The 21,061-nt window shown below is 37.4% G+C and overlaps 1 protein-coding gene and 1 long non-coding RNA gene across 4 annotated transcripts in view; one reads left to right on the forward strand and one right to left on the reverse strand.

The window, feature by feature from the left end:
* The window catches only part of KCNK2 (potassium two pore domain channel subfamily K member 2), a 129,775-nt gene that overhangs the window by 84,978 nt on the left and 23,736 nt on the right, over positions 1–21,061 (reverse strand). The window lies entirely within an intron of this gene.
* Positions 1–21,061, forward strand: part of LOC128851838 (uncharacterized) — a 35,656-nt gene that overhangs the window by 6,338 nt on the left and 8,257 nt on the right. The window contains exon 2 of the long non-coding RNA XR_008449342.1: positions 13,714–13,869. This is a non-coding gene — a long non-coding RNA (uncharacterized LOC128851838). The remainder of the gene's footprint in view (positions 1–13,713; positions 13,870–21,061) is intronic.

Genomic DNA, 21,061 nt, shown 5'->3' on the forward strand with positions numbered 1-21,061 from the left:
GGTCTTTAATTTGTGTTGTACCACTAATGTTAAGCATGCAAGGAAATTGATCCACTATTTTGTAGAGTTTCCTGCTTTATTTTCCGTTGTTACAGGGAGTATTAAGGCTGGTTTCCATCTCCAAGGAAAATGTAGATACAAAATGTAGGGGAAGATTGGATCACCGTTTTCCTCTTTGCATAATAAATATAAATATACTCCAGATATAAATGCTCCAAATATAACCAGATGCACTTAGGACTATGACTGGTGAGAAAGTTACTTTATGATAACCCCTTTACATAAAACAGCTAAAATTAAAATGATTAAATTTCCATGACATCTTAGCAGCCTTGACATGAAGGACGTTCTATTTCTAAAATCCTCAACATCTTAATATTTTTATAATCACTTGCCCAAAAGTTAACTCTCCCTATTGTATAATGGGAAAAGTGAGATTGTAAAAAATTCATTACATTACTCTAAAAGGTAATCTTCAATAAAAACTATTAATTTTCTTAATTATTTTTCTAAATATTATGTTTTCTAAATAATATATTGGCAACAGAATAACATAGGTGACCCATTGTAACAATTCCTGTAACTTTGTGTGATTTTTTTTTTTTTTGTTAAAGATGGGAGTTTAGCAATTTAAGAAGCACAGTTGCTAAAAAAAGTTAATAGAAAAGCCCTAAAGAAAGCAGTTCCTGAAATTATTGCTTTCCTAAATTTTCATGCTCTCTCTCTCATAACAACCTCAGATATTAAGGGGATTAATACTAAAAAAAAATTACTTAAGGCTTTATCCAGTGAGAATATCTCAATGGAAGAAGTAAGACAAAAGCAGTCAGAAAGAAAGCCTCAGGCTGAAGATTTGTACTAGATTCTCAGGGACTCATTGGTAATTTCTTTCTTTGTTTTAGACGGAGGATCTGATGATTTTTCTTATAAAAATCACCTAGAATATTCTGGAAAGTCAGCTAATATTGTAACTAGTAAAGTGGACTTCTGGAAAAAATATCCCTTATTCCTAATTTGCAGGGTCACAGGGTCCTGCAGTAGTAGGTTCTGCATCCTGCTAGCAAATCTACAGAAATAACATGTAATCCAGATGTCGAGGATTTTATATATACATGTACATAGCAGCACAACCCTGCACAAGGAGCCATGGCAGAATTCAGAGCCACCTGCTCCATGCATAAGATTGTGGAGCATATTACAAAAATATTGCCGGCTCCTGAAGATAGGGCAGGGATGGTCTTCACAGCAGCACATTCAAACTTAGTAACTCTGACCTCCCAGCATGGCGAACTGGCTCAGTTGCAGTACTTCCATGCCATGTATGTGCTGTCTCCAGTTCTGGAGTTACTTCTATGTCAGCTATTTTGGTTTTTTCTATATCATTGTGCAGGGAACAGACATGGCATCTGATGTGGACAGAGGTGCCTATATGCAATATCATGATTCCAAAACCCCTATTTCTTTTAATTTCTGTGAGGCTCAGTTTTCACCACTGGTTTTCTTTAGCAAACTTTTTGTTTCTGGACACAAACACACTTCCCACCATGCTGCTCAACACTAATGGCATTCTTATGCCCAATTGATCCAGAAAATAAGCCTTCCTTACTTATCTCCTCAGGGGAGTTTATTTGGTAGGCTTTTCTGGAAGACTGACAGAACAAACTTTATGTGAAATGTAGGGATGGTTACCACTTTATTTTAAAACATAAATAAAAGAAATGTCTCCACCAGATTTTATGCAATAGTACAATGATTGGAGGACTCTCTCAGCATAAGGGGTAAAGGACTCAAATTTTAATTCTGCATAAAGGAATTTAAATCTATATCTTTCACTTCCCTGGAGAGAGTCTATCACTGGGACTCTCCCAGTTCCAGCAAGTCATGCTTAGAGATCACCTATCCTAATACATTACTGGACTCAAGTGTGCTGTCCTGTGATTGTGTCTGGTCTCTAGGAAATATTACTGAGCTATATTTTTTCTCACTTGCATGTTTGTGCAAAATAAAGTTTACACTTCAGTGTTATAAATACTAATATACTTACATGAGTGCTTAAGAAGTCTGATCTCCCTTGCCATCAGCAGAAATAATTTTACTGAAAAGAGGTAAATGACCTGTTTACCCTCAGACCAAGTACTGAGCTTGTCATTATGTTTTGGTTTCCTACTGCACAAAAGGTTTACTTCAGAGTCATTTGGCTGCTGACTTCCAGCTGAGTCTACACTGTCACAGAGGAGCGTTCCAAAGGCATCTTTGTAGAGCAAGGACTAACCCATGGCAGGCATGGCACAAGAGAGCTGGATCTCAGCACCAGAGGGCTTTGACAAATATTTTGGAAATTATTTTGGCTTAAGTGCCTACTAGCTACATGGCAAAGACAGATCACCTTGATGTCTAACTAAAGTGAGATGCAGCGACAGCATGTTTTATTGTTTCCTTTCTCATACCTCTCTCCATAAATAGTCATTGTTCTGGTTTTGGTTAGGGTTTTTTTGATCTTAACATTTTAGTATAATTAATTTTATTTTTGACTAAAAGCTAGTCAGAGTCAAGATGGATTTCAGGATGGTTGACAAACGTTAAGCAGTCATCTCCTTAGTATGGGGCAAATCCTTCAGTACATGTCAACCTATTCTTACAGTCCCAAACATCCCAAGTGTCTCCTAATGCAATCCCAGTTGTTCATGTAGAATTCAGGATTTATGAGATGGGAAAAGGACAGAGGAAGAAAGAGCGAAAACATTCCTAACTTAGTGGTTATGTATGCTCTTGGCCGAGGGAGACATGAGTTTCTGCTCCAAGGACTGTTTATGCATTCTAACCAATGACAGTTTCAATTAAATATCCAAGTGTGGAAACAAATGCATCTGACCACTTCTACAGATATTTATCATTGATAGTCATTATCAGTCTTAGTCAGTAAATACTACACTGACATCACCTCCCTTCAAATTCTTTACCAAGTTTACTTGTTTGGCATGCAAAATGACAAACCATCAAGGATGCTGCAACACACAAAAAATTCCTGCTAACTCAGTTCAAACAGAGTAATTAACAGAATTAATCAATTTCAACTGAATGAGATCAAAGAAATCTCCCATCAATTGACTGCTTGGAATAATTCAGGGAAGATTAATTTCTATCCCAGCATTCTCTTGATCCCAATAGGTTGTTGATGGCAGAACAGTGGAAAGAAAGCTTTTTATCATCAATCACTTTCATTATTACTTGAATACCCACTGTGTACAAGGATCCACACATTCCTCTGTTTTTAGACAAGAAAGCAACTTGTCAGTAACTGCTGAACTATTAGCCATTCAAAATGACCACATAGAGAACATATGCACAATAGCTGCTGTGTAGAATATTTAACAGTAAGCTATATACAGAAAAACACCATTTATATTTAAAGCATTACACCCAGCTATATTTCTTTTGTAGTAAATAACATTAAAGCTATATATAAAAATTACTGATGAACTAACAGCAATGCATCTTTCAATGTATCACTTGAATGTTTTAGATAGGTATACATCAGTATTGTGTACACATACTGCATTTATACAGTAGCTATAAGCTCTAATTATTACTACAATATTTTAAAATTAGTGCATTGTAAGCATCTTATAATAATGAAATAAACATCAGTAATTTAATGAACTTGTTTATACATTCCTATAATGCAACGAAGATAAAGCTATCACTTCGCTGAACAGACTACTGACATTGAAACGTGTGACTTTCTGACCTGCAGCATGGGACTCTCTATCTTACCATAAGTGTTCTCTAAGGCCCCTCAGTACAGACATACTGACCTATAAGATGCTGAAGTAGTAAAGCCTGTAACTTTATGTTCCTTAGACTCATATTCATTTAAAACTGAAGAATGTATAACATCAGGCCTGAGGCTGGAAACTCACCAGTTTATGAAAGGCATTATGTGGTCTAGCTACCCGCAATAAAGGAGGACAAGAGTGGATCACCCAGTCTTCCTTCCAGTCCAGATTCAAATCTTTTCAGTTACTGTGTGTTGACGGGAACTCACTGACTTAGATTACACCACTGTAAATGAAGTCAGCCAAGTTTTTGTCATTATTTCTTGTGATTTCATCTCACTTTCATTGGACTTTGGGCTTGGTCAACACAATGATTTAAAAGTCACCATGCTCTGCAGTGATGCACCTATCTTTAGTTAATTACAGCAGATGCAGACCAAAGCTAGAGCCTGAGGTCCCTGCATAACACATGGGGAAAGTCAGTCACCCAAGAGAGGAACTCACAACGGTCTTCCAGGAACTGCTATCAACTAGCCACTGAGCGATACTACAGAAAATAAAGAATTGTACCAAACCCTGTCAGGCTCTGGGATTTAAATCTCTCAAGAGAGGATCTGTGCACACTTCAGCTTCCAGTGTGGACAAGGACCAAGTAACATGTGGGAAGGTAGGGAGGAAAGGGAGAGAACAAAGAGCTAAAAGGCACCACTCAGTGCAACTCAGTAGCTGAAGCATCTACGCAGGAGACAGGAGAGTAGATTGGGGTCAAATCTTCTACGTCCTTTAACCAGCAAGCCATTAGTTAGAGTATTCTTAATCCCCAAATATTCAGCTGCTTATGATTTCGGCAAAAGAGGATTTACTATTGGCATCCATGTCCTAACAGGCCAAAACTGAACACTTTTATTCCATTTTTACATGTACCTCATTCAGGCAAATTCCCATCAACTTCAAAGGAAGCCTAAAAACTTACAGGCATTCAGTTCTCACATTACCTATGGCTGTGTGCATGTTCCCATGCATGCCTTGGCATGTCCCAGCGTCCTGCTCCACAGACTGTTCAGACCAACGCCCAGTTACAACATGCCAAGGCTCATATGGTGGCTTTGGGCTTGAGCTGTCCTTGGCATGGGAACTGTGTCTGAGAGGTGCCGGGACAAGGGGGTGGTATGTGCTTGAGTCTTGCCCCATTACAGCAGTACCATTCAGCCTGTAAGTTCTTTGGAGCCCAGGGAAATGGGAAGGACTCCCACATACATGAGACAGAAGTAGCCTACCTGCTTGAAAAGTTTGCATGGGCATTCACCGGGGCACAGCTCTCAGAACATATTAACTGCAGGAAAATACAAAAGGCAAACACTACAAAAAGTGTACCTGAAAAAAAGTGTACAGAGCTTGGTTTTGTATAAAGTGGAATTATGATAGAAACCCACTTACCTATCATATTCAAAATCAGTGTATGAACCAAGCCAAAACACAGTGACCTGTTAATTTAGAATGGAGGGCATGACAGTTATTCAAAGTCACTTATTCCTTTAGTCCTTACCATATTTTTTTCTCTCTAGTACAGAGTGTTCAGTCTGGCCAGGTAAGGTGTGTATTGGCCTCATTACAATAGCATATATGTGTTAAACTTTGTGATGTTCTCTTTATGTCATTAATTCTTTGAGGTGGAAAAGTGCTGTTATGCGCTTATTCCATTATTGTCGAAGGTACCTAGAAAATAGTGACTTGATGACATTACATATAGAGTTCCTCGTGCACGAGAAATTTTTAACAGGTTGTGGTTTAGCTTTTTGTGTGCTCGATTGTAAAAGTGCACTGAGAGAAGTGGTCCGTTTTTCTCTATTGTAGTGGATATCTGTTTCTAAAGTCTCCAAAACATATAATGGATATCATGACCACGGAGAGAAAATTTATTTAATCATGCATGTGTGTTTAATCACTTTTGATCTTTGTTCAACATTTTCCTTAGTGTTGTCTTACAACTATAATGACTATTTCAATTTTCTTTTTTCTTTGTGAAATTTGCCTTATAATTTTTTCTTTGCAGTCCGAACTGATTTAGTTTGGGTTTTTTTCTAGTTTTAGTCTGTTTTTCTTTCTACCTCCAAGTGTTTCTGGCCTTTTAGCTTATACATTTTCCCTGTGAGTTGAAGTACCATGAGCATTTCCAGCTTCTGTCTCCTTGAATAATAAGTAAAATTCTATGTTTTCAAGAGACTGCTTTGCAGCTACATTTAGTTTGTATACAGCTATTATGGAACTGAGTTTGTCATGATGCAACCTGGGCTTTTCCGTTTGTACTCAAATTGACTTAAGATTTCATATTGACCTGGATATCGATATCCAGTTTATCAGCAACAACAATTCCATTCATGTTCAAGGGGGCATTTCAGTCATCTGAAATAGCTCTCTATCTGAGCAATTTCCACAGGACAGTCTTCTTCACTGTGCAGAATACTTATACTTAATTTCCTTTTAGGTACAGCTTCCCACAGATGGTTTTGTTTCCTGCCAAAATAGAAGCTCTACCAAAGGTCTGGCATTGTTTAGTTCCCCAACAGCTTTATCTTCAAGTGTAAACTTTCACATTACTTCTTGGAAAGTCACTCCACGTGTGGAGTTTCTATCCACTTTGTCTGTCCATTTTTTTTTAATAAGACTAGTTTGTCAGCCCAATCTACCGTGCCATCACCTCTTTTGTTTCTAAAATTTGCATTCTCATCCAAGAGTGTTCTGCAGCTGTGGCAAACTAACACAGCTGCTTCTAAAGTCAGAATCTCATACGTTTCTCTCTCAGCTTTGGTCTCTTCTACAATCTGATCTCAAAATTAGAATCCCATAAACAGCAAAAAGCACATGGTTTTTTTTTTACAGATATTAAATAAATTTATCTTCTGGATGTTTCACCTGCAATAAATCTTCTCAGAATGAAGCTAGTGGAGAGTGTCTGGAGGAGGGCCACAAAACTGGTGAAGGGTCTAGAGGGGAAGTCATAAAAGGAGGGGCTGAAGTGACTTGGTCTGTTCAGCCTGGAGAAGACGAGACTGAGAGGTGACCTCATAGCATTTTACTGCTTCCTTACAAGGGGAGGAGAAGGAGCAGATGTTGATCTCTTTTCTCTGGTGATCAATGATAGAACCTGAGAGAATGGCAGGACGAGGTGCCCGGGCAGGTTTAGGTTGGATGTTAGAAAAAGATTCTTCACTCAAAGAGTGATTGGAACAGGCTCCCCAGGGAAACAGTCGTGGTGCCAAGCCTAGCAATGTTTAAGTGCATTTGGAAAATGCACTCAGACACATGGTGTAAATTTTGTGGTTGTCCTATGCAGGGACAGGAGTTGGAGTCGATGATCCTTGTGGGCCCCTTCTAACTCAGGTCATTCTGTGAATTCCATTCTTTCAAACAGTGTGACTCCCTTGACTGTTTTTTTTAAGAGCAAACTGGTAATTAGACTGCTCTTTAATTGTAGGTTATTAAATAATATCCACTGCCTCTGGCCTGAGGTTACTGGAAAAAGGAGTAGCTAACTTTTGCCCATCTTTCTCCTCAGAAACTTTTCTTTTTGAAGAGACAAAATTCTCCTTTAATCCCTCTGCCTGTCACTTTTCTTGAGAACCACAGATACAATAGCTGCAGTCCTTAGCTGCTATTTCAGGCCTTCATGCCTGTATTTTCTTCTACTTTTCTGCCTTTGAATGCATGTTTCTTTTCTGTCTCTTATTCAGATACCATAGAGCGCTTTTAGTCATAATTAATGCAAGTGTCCAGGTTAGATCATGTAACTGTGGTGAATCTAATTGTAATGGGTAAATTGACAAAATATGTATCAGGTATATGTAACACTGAAGCTTGGGAGGGACGGAGGGAAGCTAATGATTTTCTTCTTCCTCTTGCTGTTGATCTCTTCTGGTCCAGAGCAATACATTTTACAGGGAAAGTTGCACTTCTGCCTAGGACTATTCAAGGTCCAATTATCCATAAACTATTGCTTCAGCCTGAGTCTAAAATAAGGTTTGTGGCCATAGGAAGGATATTCTTATAAGCAGTAGGTCTATAAGAGAATGGAGAGAGTTAGCACTTTCTGGAAGGAACCCGAAGTGTCCGGCTCCTGAGCAGAAACTCCAAATATCACACGTTTGGGGTACTGGTTCTTTCAGATCTGCCTGCAAACAGTGCTACCCATGTGGGCCAGTACATTCTGACTCCTGAACCTGGTGTTATCACTGTATAAATACAAGAAATGCCACATAATAAGCTGGGCCCTTTGTTTTAAACAAATTTATTACAAGTCCTGTTAAATCCACCATCTTGTTTATACTGATTATTTTTGCTAGTATCAACATATGCAGGAAGTGAAGTTTGGCCAGCACGTTGCTATCAGTGCTGCGTGACAGCCTATGGGCCCCAGCAAAACATCAGCAGGAAAAGTGTACTTAGTTCCAGTCATTGGTGGTCCACAAAAAATAATGCAAAGAGGAGCAGAAAAGACTTGTACATGGATTTCTTTCAAAGGAAACTGGAAGAGCTCAGCTCACATATTCTGTAAAAATGAAGGCTGAGAAGACATCTGATTGCTGTGTGTAGATCAATCAAAAAGACTTTTTTGAGCTAATGGACCATGTTGGCACAAACCCAAAACCATTCTGTGAATAAATTTTGGCTGGAAATCACAAAAAACCTTCAGAAAAGCCAGCTTCTAGAACAAACTTTCAATAGGAAGGATGGGAACAAAAACCTAACGTTGTAAAATTGAGGCTCCTCAGTTTATAAAAAAGTTTTATCTGACATGCTGCCTGCAAAAACAGGAGATTGGTCTCAGAGACTCGGCAGAGAGATGGTCAATCTTCCTGACCCCATAAGCCACATTCTCCCGTTTTCACAGAGCCACATAGACTTCAGAGAGCTGTGGGGAGAGAGAATAGCTCAGCAAGTCCTAGAATTTTTATTGTTCCCTTATGGATTTGGGCTGGATGGCCTCTACATGCCGGACAAAGTCATGCCCATTGGCTCATGTACCCCAACAGCCTCCAAACCAATGCAGCCCACAGCCATATGAACATTGTAACCCCAGCATGGGAATTCATTTAGTGTGCAGCTCAAGAAACCCAAGACCTTCATCCCAAACCCTTTCAGTCACACACACTAGGATGTAACATTCTTCCAGCCCACAGCTCTGAGGTACCAGGCTGTTCCTTCTCCAAGCTAAGGAGAACAAAAATCATCTGTAAGAACAGCTTTTAGAATATATTTTTTTAAAGAACTTTTTCTCTGATCTTCTGCATTTCTAGTAATAGTAGCACTAAGACCACAGTGGAAATTGAACACTTTTATGCTAAGTTACCATTATCATCAATACTGTACTGATGATTTCAGATTTAAGAGGCAATAATGGTGTTCTGGACTGTGTGTTCTACTGAAGCCAAAACACTCACAGCAAGTAAGTGTCAAAGCCAAGGAAATGTGCTATTTATTAATAGAAGAAGAAGGTATTGCTGAGTCAAGATGTAGCCTCAAGTTACTAATATAATTAAAATTTGTGATTAAATATTAAGATGAATGAAAAAACTAAACTATGAGCTGTCAAAGTGCCAAGTAAATGATTTAAGGGCAGATTTAAAAAGCAGTGCGAACACCCTTTTTCTGCTTTCCTTCTTCTTCATATTACTAACCCTTTTTCACCCTTTCTAACATAATCCCCATGCTCTTCTCTGATATTTGCATAGGTTAGCAAGGTAATTTTCCCCTACAATATATTTCTGTTTATAATATATGTTTGAAAATTACAGAAAAGGCTGTGCTTGTCCCAGTATGAAATAGAAAAAATGTCATAGTGGATAGGAGTACAACCCTTTCTGAGGCAGTCACAAGGAACAACATATATGTTTGTGGATAGAGCTGGGAAAGTGAATCAGAAGAATGGACTGACTGTGGGTTGTTTGGTTATCTAAATGCTTTCTTTTCAGGATTTTTCCATCTCTGTTTTCTCTGCTGTTAAGGGTTACTCTTCTTACTTTGGGTAAATAAAAACCTTTTCTTGTTTCAGCTAAAGGGTGTCAGAGGCCGGTATGACTTATTTGCTGCTGAGCAGAATCTAAGAAGTGAAGCAGTTGCTGAAGCTAAACTAAGAAGGCAGCGTGTGCAGTGGCTGCACAGGTAGTCAGAAGCTGGATCTTCCCACAGTTGTGGATGCCTTCTTCCGTATACTGTGAGAATGAAAACTTTAAAAAATTTTTTTGTTGCGGTTGTTAAGAACTAAGTAAAAGACCCTTCCACATCCTGCAAAAGCAGCTAGTCTAGGTCAGACCCCTCACCAAGACTGGAAGAGTCAAGACATAGTACTAATCTGCTTGATCCAGTAACCTTAACTAGCCTAGCAGTATCGAGTAGTTGCACTATTACGTCCATGTGGACCTGAAATGCAGGTTGCCATGGGAAATTTCAGTTAGATCAGTGCTTTCCTGTGAGCAAAGTTTTTTTTTCTTGAAGCACTGATTTCTGTCATCAGAGACATTTTACTACACCTCAAAAAATTTCTCACAATTTCCAATTCATGGTAGCAAAGAATAGCAGCACAGTCTTGTCCCCGCTACAGCAGATGTGCATACCTGCTGCCTAGTTCTGTCTTGCCACCAGCCTGGATGAAGGGATTAGCCTTTCATAAGTGTCGTACATGCCTATTACTGTATGCTAACTCTGGAATAATTCCAATACATGTGCATAGCTAGAATACATGATATAATTACATCCAAGCACAAAAGCTGTGCATGGTTAAGTCACTATGCAGTATTGAATAAACACAGTAAGAGTTCCCACCCCATCATTTTTTCCTACAGATTATGAGAAACGGAGCTCTGATGCACACTTTAACATTAGTTTAAAGTGAAAAGAGCACAGTACCCAACGGGTCACTGTATAAATTTTGGAGAAGCCAACAAAGAGGTTCCCTGACAAATGCCTAACTAGTTGGAGAATTTCAAAAGGATGGTTGGGAGTTAGTAAAGAAGACCATAGGCTTCCCTGACATTCTTAAGTCTGAGGACTGCCAACTTGTGCCAGAAACAAACCTTTGCATAAAAGGTGTTGATTTTCTGTCTAGAGTTCTGTCATACAGGCTGCCTTACAACACACTCTGAAGTAATGCAGCTGGAGGCATCCACAGTTCTGCCATCACTGTCCTGTTACAGTCCTTTCTCCTCATAGCTTTAAATACACTTGAATCTTTTTTTTGTGAAGAAGCTGTTCTGTATTTATATGTACCAACAGGATTTCTGCAGTGTTTGTTATAGTTTACCAGAAATCCCAAATACTTTTGCAAAGCTTCTTGATAAATGTGTTTCCTGGGCATAGCTGCATTTTTCTTTCCTGCTGTAACATCTTTGTTGAGAGACATTTTATATCCACCAATTTTCAATTTGATCTTCTAAGCCTCCCTACTCCATGACTTTGGATTTGTGCTAAACATGTTTGCATTGTAAAGATGTTCTCTTCCTTGCACAAGTGTTCAGCTCTCTGTGGAAGCAATAGGATTTGTAACTTTCAGAAAACTTCTAAGCAGAATTTCATTCTTCATCTGCAACCCTTCTTTTTACCACACAATAGCAGTCTGGATGAGCTCTTTATGGTGATACTCCTTCTGCTGGATGCTTATCTCAGTTGAATAGAAATCTGAAGTAAATTCTTGAATAAAATTATCTCAGCCTCCTTACAGTCTATATGAAGGCAAGATTAATGGAATTGAGCTTATAAATGACCAAAAATGTGTGTTTTGCAAGGTCAGTAACATTTTTTTTTTTTCTCTCTGGGGATTTTACTTATGCTAAAACATTTTTTTTCCTTATATTCATAAAGGATAGGCTTTTCGGATGCAATTTTTATATATATTGTATATTTTTTAAGACTATCAGAAATATACCATTGCTAACAATTTCTAGTTCATTAAATTAAACTTTTCTTAGTCTTGGTAAAAAAGCACAAGTTATATATCAGCTTCTTTGGGATTTTTTTTAATATCACGTTGCATTTATGTAGCAAGAGAAACAAGACTGTTGCAGCAGCTTTAAGTAGCTAAAAAAAACCTCCCTGAACACTTGCTATCAGTTCACTTGCAGCACCCCAGCAATGATGAAGAAAAACTGTTTTGTTAAGTAATTGCAGTGAAACATTGGTTTCAATGAGTTTCAGTATTGATGTCAATGGAGTTTTAATCTTTCTTTATATCTTATACTTTGGTAAAGGCAAGAATTGTGTCCCACCTTGAAGAGGACAAGTACTGTTATGTTCTATGTTGGTTCATTGGCCTTTGTTCCACAGGCAGAGAGATGGTCAGTTCTCAGTAAATCATAGAACCACCATAAAGCCATTGCTGTCACAATAGGTGATTAATTGCCGTAGTCTCAAAAAGGACTCAACTACAAGCAGCACTCACAAGGAAAGCTGTAGGATCCAGCATCTCCTCTGTGTCTTGCCTCTCTGTTTGCTAGTAGTATGAAGAGAGATGATCATGGCCCAGAAGACGGCAAAGTATAGCTTATGTTCTGAAATACTGAAAACATTGGGGCTGAGGTACATCAGCAGAGCTCTTCATTGAGGCCCTTCTCTGCCATTTTCATGTAGCTGTTCTGTTCATCAAAAATTCATTCCAGAGGTCATCAAATCAAAGCAGCAGTGACTCATACTTTACCAGGATTTTACTTCCAGTGTGCTATAGTTTACTCTTTATGTCAGTTTTCCAAATTAAAGCAGAAGTATGATCATAGAATCATAGAATCATGGAATCATAGAATCATAGAATAGTTTGGGTTGCAAGGGACCTTAAGGATCATCTAGTTCCAACTCCCCTGCCATGGGCAAGGCATGTTCCACTAGACCAGGCTGCCCAAGGCCTCATCCAACCTGGCCTTGAACACTTCCAGGGATGGGGCAACCACAATTTCTCTGGGCAACCTGTGCCAGTGCCTCACCACTCCCATAGTGAAGAAATTCCTCCTTATGTCTAGTCTAAATCTGCCCCTCTCCAATTTATACCCATTGCCCCTACTCCTGTCACTACAAGCCTTTGTAAACAGTCCCTCCCCAGCTTTCATGTAGCTTTCATGATGATGCATATCTTTTTTTGTCATGTTCTTTCTGCGTGTACTTCAGCAACAGGGGCTATACATATTTCCAGTCCCAGACCACGTTATTTTTGCAACTGTCTTTCCTATATCTTCTTGACTGAGAGCTTTCAAAATTCATTACAATAATTACAATAACATTTGAAAATAGTTGATCTCTCATCTGATGCATCATAACACTCTAAAGGGCCTCAGAAAACTTTAGAAACCTTTTCCTATATGAATTGGTAGTGGATATCATTTCAGTATTTGATTTGGTTCTTTGCAATAGCCAAAGTTATACTGGAGGTAGCACAACTTTAAAAAAATTATATAATACAAGTTCATTGTGATTTGCAAAATGTTGTTCTCAAATCCAATGTTTGATTTCTACCTGCCTGGACTTCTTTGGAAGCAAATGCTTATTCATGTGAGAGACCAGACTATGTACACCAGGGTCAGCCTGCAACATGTACACACTACAAATGGCCTCTGCTGGTCTGCCTGTCTTTCTACAGGAGAATTAAAGAGCAGGAGTTCAGGCAGTGCTGGCACTGAAATAGGCAAATACGGTTTCTTATTCCAATGTGTAACCAGGTGTTCAAGGCTCTGCTTTCTCCATGCCAAGGGAACAGTGGGGTTGAATGTACATCTCTTCTGATATACATTTGGTTCAGCATGTACAGCCAACACCTGTCATGGCCTCATTGACTTAGACTATGAGAGGAGTACAAAAAGGGTGTAAAGATTCAAATCACAGAGTTATTTAGACCACACAGTCTAAGGCCATGCCTTTATAAGTGGGGATGTGATCTAAGCTCCTGTCTTCCCTGTTGCAGAGGTCACCTTCACAGTCTCTGGAACAGTTTCTGCATCCCTCCTGCTACTTCTGGTGTGGTGGTGACAAGTCTGAAGCTATCCTCATCAACCAAGGAATTGGAGAAGAATGAGACTTTGAAGGGATCCTGCAGCAGCCCCTTAAGAGTCCTTTGGAGGTAAAGTTACAGGTCAAAGAAAACAGAGCACAGTGTCAGCACTTTCTTTTGCATTCTACTAACTTTTTTGTGTGTATATAAATGCACACAATACACTAAGTTGTTTTTTAAGCAAATATAAAGCAAATGGTAGGTGGGAAAATTGAAAGATCTGTTTGAGAGAATCAGGCAATATTAGCAAGATAAAATCATTATGTAGGCATGTCTCCCACTGAGGAGCTTTTGTTTTATACCTGTGTTTTTGTGAAGATATAGATGAAAAAGAAGAGGTATTAGATGCAGCAGAGAAAATCCAAACAAATGCCATTGCCTCAACTGAACAAGAACCCAGAACATATCTAAAGACAAATCAATGGGAATTTTGACTTACGTATCAGTGCTACACTATCAGGCTCCCTTAATGATAATGTTCTTTATTTTATAAGTTTTACTACGACCCATAAGCTGTTTATCTTTGCTCATATAATGTGGTTTCTATTTAAATTTAAGTTATGTGGTTTACCAGTTTGCAAGAGATTTGACCTTTCACTTGCTTTTCTGTATTACCTACCAATACATTTTTAGACCATGATATATTTCTGGTTTGGAACATGCTGAAAATGAAAACGGAACAACAAAACAGCAGGCATTTCTCAGTGGCATAAAGAATAATAAAACTAGAGATGCTGTGATTACTGTGCAGCTTGATGAGTTTTCAAATGAACAGTTCAGTAACCACCACTCCATCATTCAAGTGACTGTCAACAAAGATTTTTTTTCTTGTATTAACAGACACAGTTTATAATATGCTACAGTATATATTACTCCAGATCTTTGGGGGCAAGAATGAGTTAAAATAATTTTTCCCCTAAGTAATCTGCACATAACAGTTCAGTATTATACAAACATAAAACATATTACATGAAAATTTTTTTCATCGTTTTTGCAAGGCTTGGTCCATTTTAAATGCAGAAATAAGCAACATATTTTGGGTTAGAACGTAAGGTTGCAGATGTTTCTCTATTTGTCAATAAATTCTGAATGCATTGCTATGCCTGTATAGAATCCCACTGATTTTATATATGGAGACTTACATACTTATCAAGTAGCAGGAAAAAGTGAGGTTATAAACTCCCTTGAGTTGCTTTCCAGCTGATGTATCCATGTCCAATGTATTGTTCCAGTACAACAACTTGTAAAACTACTGAATCATTTTGTGGAAAAAATGTTGTTGTTCTCTAGGCTTCTCTTCCCACCACATATCATCAGTTTAAAGCATTATATTATAAACTTAATCCTGACCCCAAAGTAAATAAAATAGTTTCCTAATTAAGTTATGTATTTTGAATCACTTGATTTCACCATCAATCTTTTAAATAAGTGACTGTTTCATCTTGTAAAGAGTCCAAGACTAAGACAAAAAAAATAATCAAGATCCAAGGAGCTATTAGGATACACTTTGAGTTGTTAAATTGTTTTATATGCAAATTCAAAAATAAAAAGAAATGGTGAGTTTTTTTATTACATGTAACCAACAACAGACATTGCCCATCTAAGATCTTCAGGTCAGACTGATATTTAAATAACTAATGTGGGAAGTACTGATCTCCCTGATAATCTCCTTAAGACACTCCACATGGTGGTAGTAGCCTTTAATTTGATCCAAAAGTCAAACTTGGAGATTTTAGTGATTATCACTTTACTGCCATAGTTCCAGGAATCACTATTCTTTTGACTATTAATTCCAAACCCAAATACCTTATAGTAATGAAAACAACATTTCATTCTTCATGATAGTTAATTTTTAACACATTTAGGATATTTTTTTCATTTAGATAAAAAGTGATGTTTGTGGACCTACAAATGCATTAAATCAATTTTTAAAAATCAAAACAGTATCTTTTACCCCAAACAGGCAGAGCACATGGACAAACATCACATGCAGGTGCCTCTTGTGTTCAGTCCTTACCAGCCCTGTGGCCTCACAATTCTACAAACCCCTACATAGACAACACATTTCTAGAATGTAGTTTCTTGCCTGCTGGAAGCATACTTTCAAGGCAGACTTTTGCAGTTTTTGCTTGTTAGTGAATCCACTTGGTAAGACAGAATCAAAGATGTGGCTCCAAAGTTAAAACTAGAAAGTTGCCTAGAAGTGCTACTTTGTGGGAAAGTTACATGATAAAAGATGACTGTTCATCCAGGAAAAGAATGAAGCTCTGCAGTTTCAGCTTCTATTTAAGAAAAATGAGGTACTCCATCTAGCTCTATATGTATTATGCACACTAGATTGGGGAGAAAATGCCTTCCTTTTACCTTAGGCATTATTTAAAGCATTTTAGATATTATGGAGCAAATAAATAATGTACTTTTTCTTTTTAAACAGTCCTGATTCACCTTCTATTTTTTAAATGAGAAATTTACAAAATTTGATGTTTCAGGCTCACTACTTGGCAATTTAATGTTTTTGCCGTTTCATGTGGGTTGATGCCTAGCAAGCATTGGTTTTAATTTTATATTTTTCTGAAATAAATGTAGCAGTTAAAATAGCTTTCTCCTTAAAATTATGGACTGGCAAAGTAATTTTGCTTTTACATCTGAGAACAGCATGTCTTTATAGATCTGAGAGTGCAGATCCTTGCAGAATGTGTGTAAAGCATATTTTAGACAGCAATTTTAAAAACCTTTTCTCATTTTTTCATAATATAGAATATGAGTATTTTTAAAAAAAATGAAATAAAAAGTGTTGATTACTTAGTTAAGCATCCCTGAAATGTGATGTATTTATTTCAGGAACTAAAAGACATGCTATTATTTTTGGGGGGCTGATTTTACTAAAGAAAAAAACTTTGTTGCTCTGTAAATTATCAGCTTTTCCGCAAAAGGATTAAAGTAAGAAGCCAGAACTCAATTTGTCTCTTTTCTTTTCTGAAGAGGGCTTGCTTTAGTCTAAGCACAGAAAAGACTTCAGTTCTTTGAAGCATACAGTGATGAGAAGCTGCAGAGTTCTACTGAGGTCATTTGTATCTAGTTTGACAGAGGTGAAAATTAAAAAGCTCTATATGTCAGAAAGCCCTCTTTCTGACAATAGGGCCTCTCTTGCCTGGGTTCGTACTTGGTTCTTCTCTATCCTTCCCTGGTCCATGCGGTTAAGCACTGAATGTCACAGCCTCGTCACTGCTGGCTCTTGGCCACTCAACCCTCCCTTGGTCCCACCACCAGAACTCCTGACTTTGACATCATATCCTTGCACAGCTGCAGAGCAGCATTTTGTCTATCACAGTTTCAGTAATTAACAAAGAACGTAGCATCTAGTTAATCTTCTAAGTGTTAGTCATACTAATTCAAAGAATAAATAGTGGCCAAAGAAAGCTGATCTTCAACTTTTTCCAAAACACTTGGAACAAAAGGTGAACATGGAAGATAGGCTGGTGTTCTGTTGCCACAGATTTTGATTTAGAAGAGTTCTACTGCAATAAGGCTTCAGGAGGCCAAAATTGAAAAGTCATGGCTATTTTTACTCAGTGTGTATTAAGAAAAATCACACTGAACTCTTTTCCCCAAACATTTTGGATTGCTTGTATCAACAGGGACCAGAACCTGCCCAAACTTCAAGGGTTTGATTAGTCAAAGTGTGCAGACAGAACAGTTAGGAAAGGAATTTTTAGATCTTAGCCTAAACTACTGGGGATGTTAAACAGATGATAGAAGAAAAACCCAGCAAACTTGTGCTAGATTGCCATGGAATCCTAGAATATAGTATATTACATTTCACCGCTAACTTACATTTTATCTCTACAGGAAACACTGCATGAATAAAATAATCCCTCTCCCAGTGCAGTCTGACCTCCCTTTAGAAAGATGTGCTCTCTTACTCAAAAATCATGCATGGACAATTCTATACATCTACTGTAATGCTTCATGTAGTAACTATTGTTTCAAAACACAAAATTGCTAACAAGTGGTCATGACTACTTTAATTCATGAGGTTTTTTCCCCCCTCCACCAGTCAAAAATAAAGAAGTATGTAATAAATAAAACAGTGGAAGGAGGCCAAAAAAGGTATTTGTCTTCGTATTATTTTGTGGTTTAACACAACATAATGTCAGCATTATACCTTGTTGAATGTTTTATAAATTTGCCTACCAGCATAGCGTGGTTCCTTTCTCTCCCAGAAGTAGATGCAGGAAGTAAATCCCCTCTTTTCATTACAGATTAGTTAAAATAGGAAGTGACTATACATACGAGAAAATTAAACTACCATATATTTCACCTATGTCAGTCAATTGCATTAAAGTACAAGAAATCTACTTAATCTCAACATGATGCCTCTCAACTTCTCAAACATACTTTGAAAGAATTGCTCATCTTTTTTACTTCATACTTTACAGTTATTAAGAATTAATTTCCAGCTATATTTTTCTCTATTTCAAACCCTGTCTCATTATCTTCTCACAATTTTCAACTTTTCCATGTTCCTGCACTTGGTATACTTACAAGTTTAAAATCTTGTAGAATTCTCACTAAGGGACAGCAGAAACACAAAGTATACATACTAAAACTACATAATTTCAAATAATCTTTGTTAACCAAGTCCTTACAGCAGTAGTGGGATGACAAATGCCTAGTTGTATTTATTGATGCAGCTCTGTATCTAATCTAGAAAATTAGAAAGCTTGAAGACCAATGGAGTAATGGAACAGAGGCTACCAGTGTAAAACGCCATCCATGTGGCTGAAGCATGCTCTAGGATGTACAAAAAATATTTGCAAGGTGAAATGTTAGTCAAACAATGAGTGCCAGTTCTGGGACAGCCTTCTGCTTTTTCTCCTTTGCTTTCAAACACAGTACCTTATTCTAAGACGTTTAGAAGTACCAGAAATATTTTCTCTTTTTTTCTTAACAGACTTTCACCTCAGCTTCTTCAGTATCCTCAGAGAAAGAAGTCGAGGTGTTGTTTGTGGCTGTTTATGATTTTTCATTATTTCTGCTCTTAGCTCACCTCTCTCAGTTTAGATTATGACTTTTCTGGCATCACCTGTCTTGCAAATATTGAAACAGCATCAATATCGCTAAAGATATACAGATTAAATGTCTATTAGACACAACGTTCAAAGAAAATCATGTCTAATCTTGCTGGGTCATAAGCATTGTGTTTTGGTTTTCATATGAAAAGGGTTTTGTGCTAAAGCCCATGGTTAGTATTTACCTCTACATCCCTCTTATATATGGTGCACACGAGCTTTCTTTTGAGATGTATTTTAATGTACCCTTCAGATTTAATGACACATATAGATACAGAAAAGGATTATGATCCAAGCTCCAATGTGAAACTTCCATGCTACAAGGGATAATTCCTTCCTTTTTTCTTGTAAGAAGTACTTTTTGTTTTTAAATATCAAGTTGGTGCAATTTCAACCAATAGACAGCAAATAACTGAAGTTACATTCACACATTTTATAAAGTGCAGATTGCTTAATATAGCATGATGGCTCTGTTCTGTAATGGCTTCATTACTTGGTTGAAAATTACTGACACTTCACATTTTTCTCTTTAGTATTCTATTATTTTAAATCATTATAGGCTACTTTATGTAGTAAATAATCTAAGAACATTTCCTGTCTGGCAGCTGAATAGCAAGCAATACCTTCCTTCCTTCCCAGGGCGTCCTGGGGCCTTACCTAAATTCTAGGTAGGTAATTACATTCTGCCTGCCTGAGGTCTCCTCTAGACTTTGCAAATGTATTCTTTATTTGTCATGAGTTTGTAGTGGTGCTGCAGGCTACAGAACAGTTGGACTTGGATGCTGTAGTAGTCTTGGTACCTCAGTATAACTTAACTCATCTGTTTTCCTCACTTTTTAGAATCATGGGATTAAAAAAAAAAAAGATAGAAAATAATTTGGTGATGGTGGAGGTGGTGTTTATTTTCAGTATTTAAAAATAAATGTTCATCAGCTTCCTACAGATTCAAAAGTACTCATTCTTTAGCTGTAATGCTAATGGTTGATGGGTTATCTAAAGCCTCTGACATTGCATCAGAAAGCATTGTTACATTACTTTTAGAGAAAAAGTATGTAACCACTGATACTGTGAGACACCAGAGGAAAGAAAGTAAAACTGTAGACAGGGCTTTTAAATCTGCAGCTCCAGCCTGAAGATTCACATCCATGGTAAACACCTTAAAGCAGTAAAAGGAATCTAAGATAAAGGGTTCAATTAATTAAAGGGAAAGTAGTTCTTCAATAAAAAGCGTTAAGTATTTTAGAAGGCATCATTTTGTTATGTTTAAGTATTCAAAATAATGATAAATTCTAATTCATTTTCAGAAATGTTGAACAGTAGACAGTCATCCAAAGGAGACGCATAGCTCTGCAAACAACAGAATTGCATCAAAGAATAAGGTTCCATTACGTGGCACTAAAGGTTACATTATGAAGGTGATAAGTTGTTTATCTCCAATGCGACACAATTACTCAAGATTATGTTTACCCATATGCTCATAGTCCTTATATGAGGACTACAGACAACCAAATAAAAGGAGAAAATTCCTGCCAACAAACAAAAACCACTCATATATCACACTGAAAGGAAGCAGATATTTTCTAAAGGTTTTTTTTTTTCAGAGAGAGCAGGGAGAAAAAAAAATAATAAAAAATGCGCAAAACCCAAAAGAAACACTCTAAACTCAGAGCAGCTCCTTCTGTGGTGGCTCAAAAGATGCATCTCTAGTTCAGAAACCTACATTGCAAATCCCTATTCTGACAGAGATTTGCATTTCCTCTTTCATGCGGTCTAAGCACCAGAGCAGTAATTTTCTTTCTCTCAGATTTTGGCCAGGATTTTCCTCAGGCCCTAAGAAAACTTTCCAGTCAAAACTTACATACCTACTGATGATTTCCAAATAAATCCATAAGGGCCTCCAGTATCTGATTGCAGTAGGGACTACTCGCAGAAATGTGTTTAAGTGAAACCATGTTTTAAGCATTTGTTTTGTTGGTGGTTTTGGTTATTTTTAAAAAAATAAAGATTCATTTATTCAATAGTTTCTTAATCTCTAAGCTTCAAATTAATCATCACATTGTTATATGTAAATAAATATTCACAATATTTAAGTGGTATTTGCAATCAGATCAAAGTTGATGACATCTTCAACTTCTCAAATAAGCATTCTCAGTATTAGCATACTGGATAACTGATGCAATTTTTCTAAA

The sequence above is a fragment of the Cuculus canorus genome, chromosome 3, assembly GCF_017976375.1.
Source record: "Cuculus canorus isolate bCucCan1 chromosome 3, bCucCan1.pri, whole genome shotgun sequence".
NCBI classification, from domain to species: Eukaryota; Metazoa; Chordata; class Aves; order Cuculiformes; family Cuculidae; genus Cuculus; species Cuculus canorus.